We start from the raw sequence: 17,547 nt of genomic DNA, 5'->3' as shown, positions 1-17,547 counted from the left end.
AGGCAAGATGAGATTTTCGCCATCATTTTTCATAAATAAATGGTGCGATTTTCAGATTTTCTTTGGCCTTATAGTCGTGCTGTCATTGCGTTTTGGAACTACAGCTTCCCAAGAGGTCTAACTCACCCTATTTCATGTCCAAGCCAAATAGGATGAGCTAATTTTCCGCTATTATATCTCCCAAGATCTTGTGGCTTGAGATCTTGCCCGAGCTTTCAGTAAAGAGGACCACAACACCAAAAAGTCTGGGGAAATATAAAACGTGTCATTTCTGCTTAGCACTGAAGCTGACACACTCTGCCGGTAACGTCCTCACTTCTTTCCCTGTCTCGTGTTTCTGATTGACACTGTCGCTCACCCAAACATCCTGCTTTTTCAGTCCAGTGCAGCTCGAACTCCTCAGATTCCCTTTGCTTCGCGTTTGGACGCGCTTGTCCTCTGGCACAGTTTAGTTTAGCGAGTCGGTCAGCGCGAAGGCTCACAATACATTTAGTGTCCAGTAATCCTCTGAGTCACTGTGGTTACTGCGCACTTTTGAGACCGTGATACACAGAGAGGCATTGATAACAACGAGCATCGCGAGCTTTGAGTGAAATAAACCTGAGTGTTGTAGAGTTTTGTTGTTCGCAGCTTGCAACGTCTGCCAGTTTAGCTCTGCAGTAAAATGTACTATCAAAGCAAATACCTCTTTGTAGTATAATCGCAGAACGGTCTTGTTTTACTTCATATTATCTAATGAAAAACTAATAAAGTCTTGACCATTTCAAGCTTTGTGTTCATTGTACAGAATAAAACGCTGTTTGTGCCTGAGTAGATTCAAATATCACAACCAAACACAGCACAGTTACTGCAGTAAAGAGTTAAAAACAAAAGTAGATGTTTATTAGGGATGTAACGATATGCAAATCTCACGGTACGATATTTACTGCAGTATTATTAAAAGAGAGGCAAACAGAATTGTAGATATTATACTTTCTCTTTTTATGCCTTGAGAAGCCTTCAATGTGAATTATTACTTATATATTTCAAAGACTTATAAGATAAAGTGCTTAAACAGTTATTTCTGGATGTTTTCTGCACTAAAACGGAGCAAAGGATCATGGTAAATGTTGTTCCCTCTGTTTATTTTAGCAGTTGCTGGAACAAAATAGCTTATAATTTGATACATATTGCCTCTAATCATGCCTAGTTGACTTTAAAAAATAACCGTAGTCATATTTTGATAATTCGAACCGTTGTCTGGACTGTGCAGACTAAAACACACATGAAAAGACCTTTTACAACAAAGACATCTGCATTATTAAACCCCAAAAAATGAAAAAATAATAAACAATTTCTGATTTCCATAAATAATCCACTTAATTTGTAACCATTCTCGCCATGTTCTGATGTTCATGTGGTTGATAATGTGTCTCAAAAGTCAATTGCAGCCCTCATCGCGATAATTCAGATATTTTCATCCTTTGTATACGTTTAGAAAAGCCTGGTGCAACGTTAAAAGACTAAAATTGCTGTACATTTTTGTTGACTGCGATACAACGACCAAAAATGACTTTGTCTCCCACAGTCAAATCAGACCCTTCTGTCGTCTTGAACGCGTTGGCTGGTTTCCACATTCCAGCCGCACATTTCCCCCTAAAAATCCCAAACATAAACACTTCCATTCGTGGTGTCCTGCTGTGTCATAAGTATTTCATAACGATGGCTTCCCACTCGCGCCTAATCCATCTCAAAACGCTTCCGTTTGCGCCGCGGACACACTGGGCCCGGCGCAGGTGTCACTCGGATGCGCCGCGGCCTTTTCTTTTCCCGATAGTTTTAAAAAAGCAGGTTTCCCTGGAGTGAACGGCGTGTGTTTGTGCGTCCGGGAGACTCTGAGCTCCACTAAACAGCAGCAGTAAAGAATTCCTCTTAGTTGCCTGCGCGCTGGCCTTTGACCTCCCCGAGCTTTGATTAAGGAGCGGGGGTTGACCCTGGGCTATTTTGTGTGTGTGTGCGCGAGGTCACAGGGCAGCGGGTCGGTTTGTCCGGAGAGAAGAGGAGAAGGCATGTTTTTGAGACTCTTGTGTGTGTTTTCGGGGCAGCGCGTGCACCGGGGTCTGGGTTTAGAGGCCGGGGGAGGGGCGTGGCCGCGCGCTCAGCTCGGCCCAGGAGCCGGAAATACAAGAAGAAGCGGACAAAGAGTGGACACCGGCTAATCCTTCACGTGGGACAGCGGGACAATACTCACAGTACTGCATATGTGTCTTTGGGACGGGTGGTAGCCATGGCGATGTCGTCCAGATTTGAGAAAAACAGCACGGTTCATGAGATTGTTGCGCTCTACAATGTTGAAAAAGTACATTTTTAGGTGTCTGTACTCGACTTTTACTGCCACTACGTTTGAGAGCAGGTTCTGGACTTGTTCAGGAGCTCCTCGGGAATGAGAAGTCGAGGTTCTGACTTGTTTGCATTCATTTTTATCTCGGGAAGTCAGGATTTTGATGTGATTGTAGTAATGAAATCACAGTCTGGTCTTTAGCAGCGTTTAACAGAGCTGACCAGTGAGTTTTGTGGTTGTCAGCATTTTCTAAAGCTAAACATAGTTAGAAACACCTAGTTATTTTTGTTTTGGAAACCGCCTACTATTTTTACTTTTGCTAGCTAACGTTACATCTTAATTAAACACTAGTAAAATGTTTATCTCATTATCTCAGTAAATGTCGTTAATGTTGTAACGTTTAGTCGAAGAGCTCAAATATTTTACATCAATTATCGGCTGATTTTGGTCCATCTTTACACAGCATGTCACGTCAGGTGTTGAAGTCGAGCAGCAGCTTCTTTTCCCGACTTCCAGAGGAGCACATGAACGCAGCATTTATACTTTCCATATGATTTGAGGGGTTATTTGTAGCACGTTCATGGTGACATCCTGACTCTTCACCACTGACTGTCTTAAATGTAGCTGAATAAAAACGGACTCTATATATTTATTTTCATACATGGATACCAGAGACATGTTGGTTAATATCAGAAGTGGATTTATTAAGCATTTTTTTTACTCAAAGAGTAAGAGTAACATTAGCTTAAAATAATATTATTCAAGTAAAAGTACAATAATTAAGTATTTGTAAAAGTCAAATTTAGAGTAAATGTAAGAGTGACTGTCTGGACATGAGATTTATTGTTCAATATTTGGTATTTTTGAAGGAAGGACACAAACATTAGGAAAGACTAAATAATATCTGAGGAAGTGGTGCAAAAAACAGAAATGTTCAAGTGTAAGACTGTTACTTACTCAATATTGTTCAAGTATAGGAGTAAAAGTATGCAGCTCAAAAAGTACTCAGAGAAGTACAAGTACAATTCCTTCAATAAGTCAATGTAACTTCTTGTTATTAGGGTTAGACTTTGCTTTTATGTTTAATATCGTTCTAAAACGCGATGCAAGTTCGTGTTCCAGTCACTAGGGGTCAGTAAAGCGCACACATTTCGTTGTATATATCACGCAATATAACTCCCAATTAATCATTATTTTGGAATAGGCGAGTTTCTTTTGTGTTTGCATTATCAAATTCCAATATTGATCAACTCTCAGATTACAAAGCTCTGAAAACATATCATTATTTATATTGTAATGTTTATACAGCAGCTAATTTAAGTGGGATAAATCATATTTGTTTTTTAGTATTTTTTAAAGCAAAACCATTCTTAGTACATCTTGTTTGGAGGTGTGGGGGATGTGAAGATTATTAGTTTAGGCGATAATCATGATTCGTCAGGTCACAACATAATCATAAGAACTAAATAATACTAATTGTGACAAATTTAGACGCAAAATGTTGTCTTTATTAATCTTTTTCTATCTGTTTTTTGTCACATAAACTTTCTTTTGTCCTTCAGAAACTTTGATTTCGTAACAATGTGCACAAACTTGAGGAATAGTATCGTGTTAGACCATGGGAACAAAAGAAAAGTAAAGATTTAAAGCTCTTTTGTCTCAAAATAGTCAATAAAGATGGAACATTATTGTTGTGTCACGATTCAGTTTTTGTCTCGATACATGTTGATGTTGATATGATCTTGATTTAGTCGGGCTTCAAAAGAAAAACATATGCTACTTTTTTGTTAATTTGCTAAATAAAATAGCACTTTTCAATAAATCTGCTTTGTTGTAGCTTACAGACAATAAAGTCAGGGGTTTGTTGTTTAGTGTATTTGGTTTAATGATTGAACTATTATAGCTCATAGTTGTGTGTCTCATAAGGAGCGTGTGTGTTTATGATTTATGGTACTTAAAGACATTCAAGCACGATCAGACATTTCTATTTTGTGCATTTTACTTTGCATTGTATTTATTTTGATCATTTATTTGACTAAAATATACACTTCGTCTCCAGCAGCAGCTCCTCTTCTGCCTCTATTGTACTAGTAAACAAATTATACCTATATCATTATGTATTATGTCCTCTAATAACTGACACAAATATCCCAAAACGCTCTTAGAATTTTAAAACGTTTTTAGTCTAGTCATTCCTGGGTCGATTTACATAAAATAAAAAGTGACAGAAAGAAAAAACCCACTTCTGTTTGACTAAAGCAGTAATAAGTCTGATGTTTACTTCATCTGTCTGCAAAACACTTTCCGACATCTGCAAAATAATAACACAGAGACCTATGTGAGAATCAAACCCCAAAAGTCGGACGAAAACACGAGTATCGAAAGATTCAATACTATTTTGATAATCGTCTCATCCCTTGTTATTTTTAGCCTTTATTCATACAGGGACAGGGCTTTAAACTCATCGCTAGTGATTGTGAATAATGGTTAGATCATGTTGTTTTTGTTCCCGTAACACATACATTTGATCTCCGTGCGACAGCTTTGCTTTGCCATAAACAAAGCGGACTCGCCGTGTCAGCGTCAGGAGCACGAGGGCCCGAACGTACAATTATTCACTCTATGTTTTGGTGCTCGGCTCTAAAGTCTCGTATCGGATCAGTCAAACCTGCACAAAGCACAGGAGACGGCACATGCAGCTGACGACCTCTCTATTGTGGAGTTTACAACCAACACTTTGTACATCCTCTGACCTCGCGCTGAACCCTGGTATTATTCAACTCAAGCTTTGCCCTCTTTGGTTAATGCAGACGTGATGTTTACAGTACACAAGAGCAATATCAGGGCCCAACAAGCTGCTTTAGCTCTTTAAACTTAATAGAAAACAGCTTATTTAAACAGGTTTCAATGATTTGACCACATGTCTGTACCGAAAAGCGACAAGCGATCGCCGGATTAACACATTATTATACAGAAAACTACTTTGAACAGGGCATTTATAGTGTATTTATAGTGTATTTATCAGTGAAAAGCCAGATTAAACTCACCATTCAATCACTTCATGACTGCTGTTTTCTGTTGTTGTGATAAACCTTTTAAAATCTCCCAATAATAATTTCATTTGGTTGATCAAGACAACATTGACCAAATAATAGAGTAAAAGACATTGCTGTTTACAATGAACAACATGTAGAATTATGATGTTCTTGTGTCATAGTTCAACACCATGTACCTGAAAAAAACACAATATGTCTCCTCGTTGCTCCTGTCTAACTTTAACCTAATATCATATCTTAATTTTAAACCGTGTACTTGTCCAAAAATACAGCATCATGAGGAGTGATTAATCCCCGGCCTGAAAACCACATCCTGTATCCCACACTGTTGCCATGGTAAAAGTACAGATGAAAAAAAATGACTCAACTAAAAGTATAAATAGACACATAGTATTGAAGTTAAAAACTCTATACGCTCAAAACTAAATAAAGTAACGAGTCAAATGCAAGTCAAATGTAGTAGTCCTGTAATTATGTTGTAAGTATGTTATGTCAGTGTAATACTGTCGACCAAAGACGTTCCATCGACAGTATTTTCAAATTTATTTTCAAATTTTCTTGTAATTTTTTGTGCCGGGACTTGAACTCAAAACCTTTGGGCAGAATGTCACCATGAACATGCTAAAAATAAAGCCAATGCCGTGAGTAAGGAAAAGTACTCTTTATTTTTTTAGTTCAGTTCAAAAATGTAGTAGAGTAGAAAGTACAGATAGAAATGATGTAAAGTTCAGATACCTAAAAACATTTCTTAGGAACATTATAACTTTCCTTTTCCAAACCAAAGTCGACCTGAGTTGACTCTATGAAGCTCCTCATTTCGTGCCTTCCTCTCTGTGCCTTTAAAGCGTCAGCGCTGTTCCGTACACTTTCTTCCCCACTCGTCTTCTTCACGACTCTACATTGAGCGCGGCGTGTTTTGGACCGGCTCCTCTTCCCGTCCCCGTGCACCTGTACCTAGGCGGGCAGCGGGACCCACATTGAGACGCCTCTTCTGGCCCGGGCCGTAAACACTCTCCACGCCGGCGCACGTGTCCACATGACGTCAGAGCTGGGGATTTCCTTCAGCGTACGCCAGACACAGACGCACACCACGAACGCTGTGTCACCGCACTCCTCGCACACACACACACACATACACACACACACACACACACACACACACACACACACACACACACACACACACACACACAGGCGAGGAGTTGAGCCAGTCTATTTTCGATTCCCTCTTCTCTCCGCCATCTCTCGTCTGGTTTTTTCGAACCCAGCCGTCTCCGCTCCATCTGAACTTTCGCTCACTTCCTCCGACGGGCTCGCGACGATGGCGCCGTCCAATTTAGCCGCTCCTCTCGCTCTTCCGATTGTCGCAGATTTCTCGTTAAAAGAAGAAGGCGGCGGTGGTTGCGAAGAGGATTTCTCGCTTTGGGAATCGATGTCGGCAAAGCTTTTTTGGGAAACGACGTGTAATCTGGGAGCGAGCGATGATGATGACTTTTTACTGTACTTTATACTCGGGGCGTGTAGTCGCTTTTATGTGTCGACGTTCTGTTTTTCGAATCGCAAAGGAAAACACTTTATTGCTCCATGTTTCTGCATGATTCTACTTTTTTGACTCAGCACATGACTCTGTGCTGTGTAACCCTCCTTTTCTGCTTGTCATTTGTCCCTGACTCACTCCCTCTGTGTGTGTGTGTGTGTGTGTGTGTGTGTGTGTGTGTGCGCTTGTTAAACATGTGCAGTCCAGTCCACTTTTTGCAGCGAGCCCCGCACAGATGGTGCACAGTGATACCACATACCAGAGGCATTGTTTAGGGAAGGCGAGTTCGAGGAGATAATTGACAGCCATGGCGACCACCCATCCCCCTCCGTGCAAACGGCCTCTTGTCCAACCTCGTCTCCGTGTATGCACAAACACACAGATACGCACGCACGCACACACACGATCCATTCCGTCAACGAGGCTATCCCTGTCTCCAAAGCTGCTTTTTTTTTAGGATACTTTCGACGTCCTCAATCGCTCCCCCTCGAAATTCACCCTAGCAGCAGCGCCCGGCGAGCTTCCCGATTGGCGGACGCGGCGCCTTTGTGAGTGCTCCGTAGCCGTGACGTCTCTCCTCCTGAGTGTGTATGTAGCACATGTATGTTTAAAGAGCCAGAGGGGGAGGGGTAGCTCTGGTCTCTCACATGCACATGCACACACACACACGCCCACACTCACACATGCACACATGCACACATGCACACGCACACACACGCCCACACTCACACATGCACACATGCATACACTCATGCATACACACACACACACACATGCATACACACACACATGCACACACGCCCACATGCACACACGCACACACACGCACACGCCCACATGCACACACGCACACATGCACACACACACACATGCACACACACACATGCACATGCACACACACACACATACATACACACACACACACACACACACACACACACATACATACACACACTTGCACACACGCAAAACAAAACACACACAAGAGGAAGAGAGACAGAGAAGGCTCCTCTTGGCTGAATGTGTGTGTTTGTGCGGTTCACGCGCTGGAGTGAGGAGCAGAGGGCCGAGCGAGGGAGATTGACACAGAAAAGAGGGTGAAAGAGAGAGAGAGAGAGAGAGAAAAGGGGGGGGGAACGTGCGTACTAGTACTCGCGCAAAACCCGATTAAAAACACAAGATGGCTTCCTGAATGGGCTGCTACTGCTGCTGCTGGAGCGCAGACGAGTGAGGGAAGGACCGGCCACTGCTGAGCGATACGTTTGAGCGAGCAGCGAGCGGAGAGGATATAGCGGAGCGAGCCGGCACTCTTCTGATGGGGATTTGCCCGCCGCTTGCTGGACCATACGCCGAGACAGCCCACGGGAACGCAGGGTAAATATGCAAGACTATTTTAGGAGGGCTGGGGTGAGATGAGGTTGGCGGGACAACAGTGATAAGACTAAAAAGAGGGCGAGGGGGCGGCGTGCATGTGCGTGTTTGTGTGCGTGTGTGTGTTTCTGTGTGTGTGTGTGTTAAGACCAAACACATTTAACATTGAGACAGCCGGTGAAGGAGTAAAAAAAAGGCATGTCGTGTCCCTGTTTGATCAATTTGAATCGCTTTGCTTATCAATTTACCTAAACGTCACGGTGGAAACCAGGTCACGAGACTCATATTATGTAATTTATCATAGCCAGAGTGAATCTTTGCGCCTCTAAGTCAATTGAATTCTCCCTCCTCTCAGCAGAGGGAAGTGCCGGCTCACTATTCGCGAAAGACGCTTTTTTCCTCCATTCCTGGCAACGACCTGAGCGCCTTAATTCAATAACGCTCGTAGGTTTGACTTTGACTGGCGCTGTCATGACCGGCAGTGCGTTCTGACGAGGCCCTTGTCGCATTATTTTCATTGATTGTTATTCTCCCCCCCCGTCCCTCCCTTTGCTCTCATCTCTCACATTATGTCCTGCTCACCTCCTCCTCCGCTGAACTGCTGCAAAGGTGGACTATCCTGAAGACGGCGGTGCAGTCGGCTGGGAGACGGCTCATCTGACAGAGGAGGTAAGAACTACAGTGGAACTACAGTGTGTGTTTTATTAGTGCTCTGACTCGTGATGTGAATGTGGCTCGTGTGAAAGGGCGATGTTAATGCAGCTACAGCCGGTGATGTCCGCTTTTTTAAGCTAGAACGCTGTTAGTGAGCTAATTTGGCTTTGGTGTTCTGAAATCCTGTCGCAAATACTTTCGCACTGTATCAACTCATTTAACCTGTAAATATTGGTCATTTGACGTCTGCCGTGGCGGTACAAATGTCAGTTTTCTTCATCCCATTGCTATATATGTGTTTTTGATGCACCTGTTGTATGCATTTTATAACTTTCTTTGTTGTTTTCCTATTCAGTTAAACATTTTTAGTTAACAATGGTTGCTTATGAATTTCCTTTGCTTAGTTGTCTTTAAAGAACAATTTAGTTGCTGTTTTGTTGTATACGTTTCCATTGCGTTTGCCTCCTCAACACCCCTGTATTTGAATAGTGTCGAGCCGCTCGTGCGTCCTTAAATAACATTTCAGAACGCACAGTCGCGCCGAAGCCTCTTATGTAACCGTGATATTTCCGCTAAAGCCGCCGCTAAATCGCTCTCCCCGAAACCCAACATTTCCCCGTCTCGCGCCGCTTTGAAAAGCACAGCAGCCTCCTCAGCCTCGTTCCCTTCCCTCCGCGAGCTGCGAGCACCTCGGCCGTTTAAATCGCCCCACGCTCTCTGCCGATTGGTGCGCGGGGCCGACCATGTGCGGGCGCCCGACGAGAGGGAGCTCGGGGGGGCGGTCCCTGATCCGCCGGGTTCACGCGAGGTAACGGGAGTGAAAGTCAGTGGGTCACGCATGCGTACGCCCCATCGCTACTGCAGGTGTGATCGCGGCGGTGGTTAAAGTGATCTGTGGCTCGCGTCCGTCCTGGTTTGCTCCTTTTCACAGCTTTCCGAGCCGGGCCACGTGTTTGTGTTTATGTGGGAAGGAAGTCGGCGCGGCAAGGTTTTTTATTGAGCAAATAAGCTGTTGATTGGCTTAAAGAGTCCAACTGAACACACAGCTTTGCCTTGAACTTATGCAAATGAACCGCAACTTGAGGTAAAATGACGTTCGTTCAGACCGTTTGTCATAATCAGACTAGATTCATACGTTCGCGACGCTCACCGACTAAACAAGCTCATGTACTGTACGTCTCGTAGGTAAACGCAGCTAAACTACAGTCCAAAGATCAACCGGCGCCGCGTTTCCGTCACCAAACGTTCACCTTTGTGCCGTGCGGACCGGTGATACTCGTCCGTGTGCGCGCGGCGTTCTGCTGTGCAATAACGACGCGGCCATCTGTTTGTCAATGAAAGAGGAGCTGGGAGTGTTATGAGAAGACGTCTAACCATTGTGTGTGGTTTGTTTGTAGGAGGCTGACGACGCTCGGCTTTAATGTGTTCACACGACACCAACACAGCGTCTACATGTCACCTGGGTTTAGAGCTGTGAAAGGGTGGTGTCTATAAGGGCAGATTTGCAGTTCTTGTTACCTTAAATAAATACACTTGGAGAGTATTAGAGGTTAGAGAATATTGTGATGTTGTTTTGAAGATATGCTTGAATATTGACTGTATTGTTTGTAATAAGAAATGCTACAAAATGAGCTGATTAGATATAAGGTAAAAGGTTATGTTGTAAACGTTCAGATAAGGATATAAGGTGATATTTTTGCACTTTTGGGATTAATTTTCTTGATATTTTACCTCAATTGATATGTTTAAATACCAGTTTTAACACATTTTTGCCCATAATATCATCTGAATAACATAATCGGGACAATCCACACTGAATTTTGGTCAATATTGCCCATCTTTGTGATGATTATGATGCTGATTGGATAAATATAGCAAGAATATGAACCTTTTTGTCACTAATAGAAGATATTTCTTAAACCATAACACCATAAACATCAATTCAAGAGTATTGGCTTATTGACAGAAGGAGATCTATAGTTTGAAAACGGTCTCAACAATCACTATTATGAATGACTAAAATAAAAAAGTACATATCAGGGATGTCAAGATTATTCAGTTAATCAATAATTATGATTTGTTAGGTCACAATATGATCGTAAATATGAAGAATTGTGACTATTTTAGAAGCAAACATAAGTCTCTTTATTCCAAACAAGTTGATAATGTTTATGTGTCTGTTTATTTCACAATAACTTTTACTTTTGCATTCAGAAAGTTTGATTTCATAAAGCTGGTCTCATACTATTGGAACAGTAATTCATCGTTTTCAATAATAGTAACAGTAAAAGTCTTCCAGATGAGCTTTAAAAAGGCATAATGTTATTTAGGTTTCGAAAGAGTCAAGTTGAGTCTTGGCATTTCTCAAGTTCTTCAAGGTTCAGGAAGTAAACCCAAAGTTACCGCAGCTCACAAAACACAGACACTACACTACACGAGCGTGATATTTGGCTCCTCCGTTCAGGCAACAGGATTTCCTTTCAAAACACGTCTTTCACAGAACGCCAGCGCCGGTCGTTACAGAAAACCCATCGGAGGCGTTAGAAGATCTGAGAAGTGTGCGCGATGGCAAACGGAGCGATCGGGTTATTATTAATACATTTGGCTAAAGGTGGAATCCCCGACTTGGAACGCAAAGGGTTAACGCTGACCTAGTTTCCGTGGCAACATTGAGTTTCTGATGACATCATGGTTTAATTTTAGCTCCAGTCCGTCATCTGAGCACGGAGGGGCTTCGTATGGAGCGGCGGGTGGATTTCAGAGCGCACACATTTGTTGGTCATTTGTTGTGCTGCTTCGGGAATGTCCGAGACATTTCCGTATGTTTTGGTGGAAAAAGTTCAACATTTCTCAACTCAAGACCTAATTAAATCAACTCAATTAAGCCATTCTTCTTGTTAATGTAGGGCGGCAACAAGTTAACCGATTAAGCACATGTAAGATCTGATATCTAATAATCGCTAGCCGGTCTTTGCCGGTCTTTGCCTTATTCACTGGACTTTGGCGTTCTAAACAACGATAAAACAAGATTGCTACAGGCAGGATTTTGTCTAATATTACCATTTTTTCCACACATACGTAAATGATATATTTGTAATCTTGGTAATAAACAAATTAGATTTTACTGTTAAATCTTGTATTCGTCTTGCAACCATCCAGCCTTAAGGACATTAATCTCTTCTTGTGAAATTGATCAAATGATTTCCACATACTTCAAAAACAGCAGCAGCAGCAGCTCACATAATATTAGTGTAAATGTGTGTGCAGTGACTGTGAGTGGTTTGGCACATGCTGCAGCACAGGAAGTGGAGTCTTTGACATCATCTCTGTGAAAAACTCTTGGCTTCGCTGAATTTCTATAAGGTTTCCAGTCTGTCTGCACGAAACCGTGGCTGTGGTTTGTACTATATAGTGCTTTAATAGTTCAAATATGGAAAATGTGGTACGAATCTGTGCAATATGTCCCCAGTTACCCTCTTAATCATACTGTACTGCATATACTACCTCTTCCAAGACTCAATTACAGTGTGTTCGGCTGTCTGACATTTACACAAACCCGCTCCAGGTTCACAGATCAATGTGCAGCCAAATGCCAAATGTATTGTTTCACGTTCGAGCCATATTTACAGCTAAAACTAAAATCTAAAAACAGAACTCGAAAGTGTGCTGCTGTTTATGTGTACATAGTCTAAAATCCGATCGTGCAGGACATTCACTACGTTTACTGCACATGCGCGACAGGAAAAGTCGGGAACTGTGAATGAGGCGTCTGGATTTGAATCGCAAACAACCAATAACACAACCAATAACAACCAATAACACATCTTTAGAAGGACGCGTGTCGTGTAAAGACAGGGCAGACGAGGAGAGATGTGTTTGAGGGCGTTTGACTCACTCGTTTTAGCTCAGCGGAGAAAACAAACTACGGTCCCTCCACCGCGGACCAGCACGTGGTGTTTTGTTTTGACCTGCGGTGTTAAAGTGAAAGTACTACGACTATTATTACTACTACTACTACTACTACTACTACTTTTATAGGCGCGAAGATGAAATGCTGGACGTAAATGAGTTGTCGCTCGTCTATGTTTGACAAAGGTGTGGTTGTATATAGAAAAGTCAAGATTATAACTGATTAGTCGGGTCACAATATGATAAAAAAATATCAAAAAAATAATAATTGTCACTATTTTAGAAGCTAAATTAAGTGATTTCAATACAATCTTTAAAGTACTCTTAAATGTACTGTGCTTTTAATGGCTGTTTATATCACAATAAGTTGAGTTTGAGTCACAGTTAAACGTGTGATTGCTGTTTTTATCAGTACGGTAATTAAACCTGCACAGTTTTGGTGACAATGCTACATTTCTAGACGCCTCCGTTCAGACCTAATCGTTTCTTTTAGCTGCTGTCGACTGGGACCGGAGGGGTCTGACAGGTTGTGTGGGACCGAGGGGTCTGACAGGTTGTGGGGTTAAGACAAAAAGAGTTTAGTTTGTTAAGCGCACTTCGAGTGGTCTGTGCATGTTGTGAACGAGACCAAACCTGCAACAGAACAAGACCAGGACTAAAACAGGACCAAAGCAAGAAGCACCAAAATCAGTTTAGTCGTGTGTTACAACTATCTCTAATTTCTGTCTGTCTGTAGTTCTTTAGTCGTTTAGTCGATTAAGTGGTCGATGGTGTCACATTTTTAAGTAGTAGACTAATTATGTGTTTGGAGTAACTGAACACTTTAATCTGCCTTTTTGTTAGCGCTGGGGCTGCCAATTTACAGTTTCTAGACACGTACAGGTGGGAAATATAAACGGAAAGATGGACGATATCACAATTGGTTTGGAAAATACAATATCATAAAACATTTGAATATTGAGTGCATTGCCTCAATCATCACTGTCAAAAATGAGCACCAAACGAAACAGAAACGTCTGGTTCAATCTCCCAAACGAGTTCAATTTTAGGATCCAATCACGTTTTGTGCGATACTTGAACCTAAACCAAGACATTTACAGACACATTTGAGCACATCCAAGAGAAAAAGACTGTATCCTGACATGTCGAGTTGACCGAAATGGCAGATTGTCACGAGAACGTTGTCACGACATCACCTTCTTTTCATCACCGCGCACATCGTTGATTCATTGATGAAGGAGACATGTCTTTAAGTATCTCTCCCCTCGTGCCATCCAGGCCTGCGTTGTGTCTGCCTGTGCGTCGAGTCCGCGGCCAATAATGATGCAACGATGTCTGCGTTTGAGTCCTGCGAGGCCGCGTGCGCCCGGTGCCGCAGTTAATAAAAAATGAATGGCGAGCGTGTTGCGGGGAGGAGCCATCAGCTGTTGCTCCGGCCTTTTAACTCTGTGCTCTCTGCAGCTGCTCCGAGGCTCCCGGCGGCACCAGCTCCGGTCTGAACGGTCCTGGATCCTGGTCGATGCCGCTCAGCCGGGTTTTATGTAACGCAGAGGCCCAGCTGTTTGGCCTTTCACCGTCGCACCGCTCAAACATACAAGCGGCCGTGTGAAGAGAATGAATAACTAGTGCGAGAGGCGGGCCATATATAGACATTTAGATCGTGTTGTGAATGTTGTTTTTAAGATATGGAACGTTTGAATATCATGTATATCGTTTATAGTTTAAAAAAAATGCTTAAATCAGGGCGGATTGACAATAGAAATGAAAAAAAGCAACGTTCTAAACCTTCAATTAAGGGTATAAGTTTATAGTTCTGCATTTTTATTATTGATTTTACAGACATTTCACATTCATCTGATAATCAAAGCTCAATTAATCAGTTTTGTTGGAATATTGTTATCGGGATACTATAAAAAAAAGTCAAGATATTCATTTGTGTCAATATCGTCCGACCCTATTTAGTAAATTATATTAATTATGAGCTATTCTCTTGTTCTTCCTGTTATAAAGTATTAATATTTTATCATGCAATGCTTCAACAACAAGCTTTTCACTACAGAACTTCTAATGCATGCACAAATGCTTTACACACTTGTTATTTTCCACTGCCTCATTCAAATACATTGCTCGTACATCTATACTGTACAGAGAGGTGAATTGTGCTGCACTGGGCCTTTAAGACTGGCTACGCCTGAGTTGAACATATGGGAAGCTAATCTTAGCCGGAGTCCAGAGAGAAACAAGGCTGGCACTGAGCCACTGCAGAGCTGGGTTTGCTCTTTAAATCAGAAACATTTGATAAATCTGGAAACTAAACAAAGACGAACCTGGCTGACGATATTAACAAGGATGATATCTCGATTCGTTTAGCCTGGCTTTTAGTCCTGAGGTTGCCTCTGGTTTAGTCCTGTTTTAGTCTCGCTTTAGTCCTGTTTTGGTCCTTGGTTTGGACCTAGTTTATTCTGGCTTTAGTCTTGGTTTGGTCCCTGGTTTAGTCCTGTTTTATTCTTGGTTTTATCCCTGGTTTTGTCCTGTTTTAGTCTTGTTTTAGCCCTTGCTTTAGTCCTGGTTTAGTCTTGCTTTAGTCCTTGGTTTTATCCCTGGTTTAGTTCTGTTTTAGTCTTGTTTTTGTCCTGGTTTAAGACCTGCTTTAGTCTTAATTTTTTCCTATTTTACTCCTTGGTCTTGCTTTAGTCCTTGGTTTAGTCCTTAGTTTAGTCCTGGTTTAGTCTGGCTTAACTGTCCAACAAATGTGAATGGACTGTAAAATTGCCCACTAAAGTACAGAAATATAATTTTATACTTTATACAACTTAAATTATTTGCACAATATTCAAATTTTGTTTCAAAACAACATTCAATATATATATTATGCATTTTTTCGATATATTGCCCCACCTCTAAAACTGTCACTCACTAAATCTCATCTGATGTTAACGGTCTTCGCACAGATTGCTCAAGTTAGTGAGAGAACAACATAAGTCAAAATGTCTTCACTGACGCTGACAACATGTAACAAAATGCTTAAACAGTTCAAATGTATGATAATCTATTCATCACCTACATTTAAGCCAAAACCAGACAAACAAACAACAGTCATTTTTAATTAATTCATATTCATCCCCCCACGGGAGCGTTATTCAATTAAGACCTCTGCATATTTTAAAGGTTAGGACTTGGAACAACAGTCTGTTTCCAGCCAGAACACTTCTACAATATCCGACGATGTGGATTTATTAGACACTTATCGCCTTTTTCCTTTGGTCCCAGTCACAAAGAAGCTGCTTTTTAAAAACAAAGCCAGCCTCTCCCTCACTCCTCCCCGTCCCGTCACATCATTATTTTTGGCAGTTCCACCCTCGGCCCCCGTCCTCCACCACCTTTCCTCCCTCCTCCTCCTCCAGGGTTTCTTTGTGAGTGCTGCTTTCGGGGGTCCGACCTCCCCCCTCCCTCAGCTGGGACGTGCGTGGCGACTTGCACGTGCCAAATGTCAGAGCGATGAGCCTGCACCGGTGGATCTAAACCCTCCACATCTTAAGAGCCTCCTGGTTTTTTTTACATCATATCCAATGCTTTTAATACCATCAAATTTAGTTTACGCAAATGTAAGTGATTCGCTAAAGGAAGTTACATGGTCATTGCTGCTCACGTCCACAATAAAAGCGCGATTAAAAAGCAAGTAATGGAAACGTACCTCATTTTTACTGTTTTAAAATGTGAAAAACAGATCTAGTTTATTTTAAACTCTTTGTAATAGTATAGTTCACTTACAAAATGTATTCTGAGCATCCTAAATATTCACCGCAGTGAGTTTATAAGCGCCTTTCACAACTCGAGTTTTGCCGTCACTGTAAAACCAACAAATATTAGCATGCCAACCGCTCTCTTCCGGCCTCGCGGAGAATAAAACTCTAGAGATGTAGAGAAAACGTGTAGGTTCCAAATAGATGCTTTAACAATTTATCTGAACTGAGGGAAAACTGTATTAGGGCCGCGAGAGATGTAAGAAAAACAATAGGACAGCAAATTTCCGAGTTTAAATATGCAACTCTGCCTGGAAAAAACAGCAATTTAGCAAGAAAAAAATTTAAAATTTACAAGTTTTTAAACATGCAAATTCAGCTTTTTGCTCTTTTTTTTCTATCATTCCGGATCTCACAGCCCAGTGCAGCAGAGGCTTATGGAAACGACCCTCATCGGTTTGTCGTATTGAGCTTTCACATTATTGTAGGACACAAACGAACACTGGTCTAGGCAACATTGTGTGTGTGGCCTGTGTGTGGAAATACTGTGCAGTGCACTTTGGCTACAGTCAAATGTCTAACCAAGTTGAAAGTAGATTTAGTCCCAGTTTAGGTCGAGTGTAGATCTTCCACAGCAGCACCTCCCGTCAAACTTATCATCAAAGGCCAAAGAATAGCACGAATTGGAAAAACTCCCTTCATTAATCATAACAGAGTTTATCAGAGGCAGAGTCACACAGAGGTTGATCTAGTTTGCGGCCATAAGTCATTATTCCTCTTGTAAGTGTCATCCAAAACTCCCAACTTCCTCATACACAGCAACTCTAACATTTTTGGGAAGATTAGCAAAATGTTTCCAGCAAATTTGCATTTTTAAAACCCTTAAATGTGCAATCATTTTTCTTTTGTTCTGACTATCTATCATGTCCCTTTATAAAAAAAAATATTAAAACTCAT

General features: G+C 41.8%; 1 protein-coding gene across 1 annotated transcript in view; it reads left to right on the top strand.

Annotated features, from left to right (window-relative positions):
• Positions 1-7,868: 7,868 nt before the first annotated feature.
• tet3 (tet methylcytosine dioxygenase 3) overlaps positions 7,869-17,547 on the top strand; it is a 37,417-nt gene continuing 27,738 nt past the window's right edge. The window contains exons 1-2 of the mRNA XM_072433953.1: positions 7,869-8,287; positions 8,894-8,953. The gene's annotated coding sequence lies outside the window, so the exon portion shown is untranslated. The remainder of the gene's footprint in view (positions 8,288-8,893; positions 8,954-17,547) is intronic.

Source organism: Eucyclogobius newberryi, unplaced genomic scaffold (genome assembly GCF_026437365.1).
Source record: "Eucyclogobius newberryi isolate DKJ021-1_F unplaced genomic scaffold, fEucNew1.0.hap1 SCAF_6, whole genome shotgun sequence".
NCBI lineage: Eukaryota > Metazoa > Chordata > Actinopteri > Gobiiformes > Gobiidae > Eucyclogobius > Eucyclogobius newberryi.
Note: the sequence above shows the minus strand (reverse complement) of the source record. Positions and strands in the feature narration are given on the sequence as shown.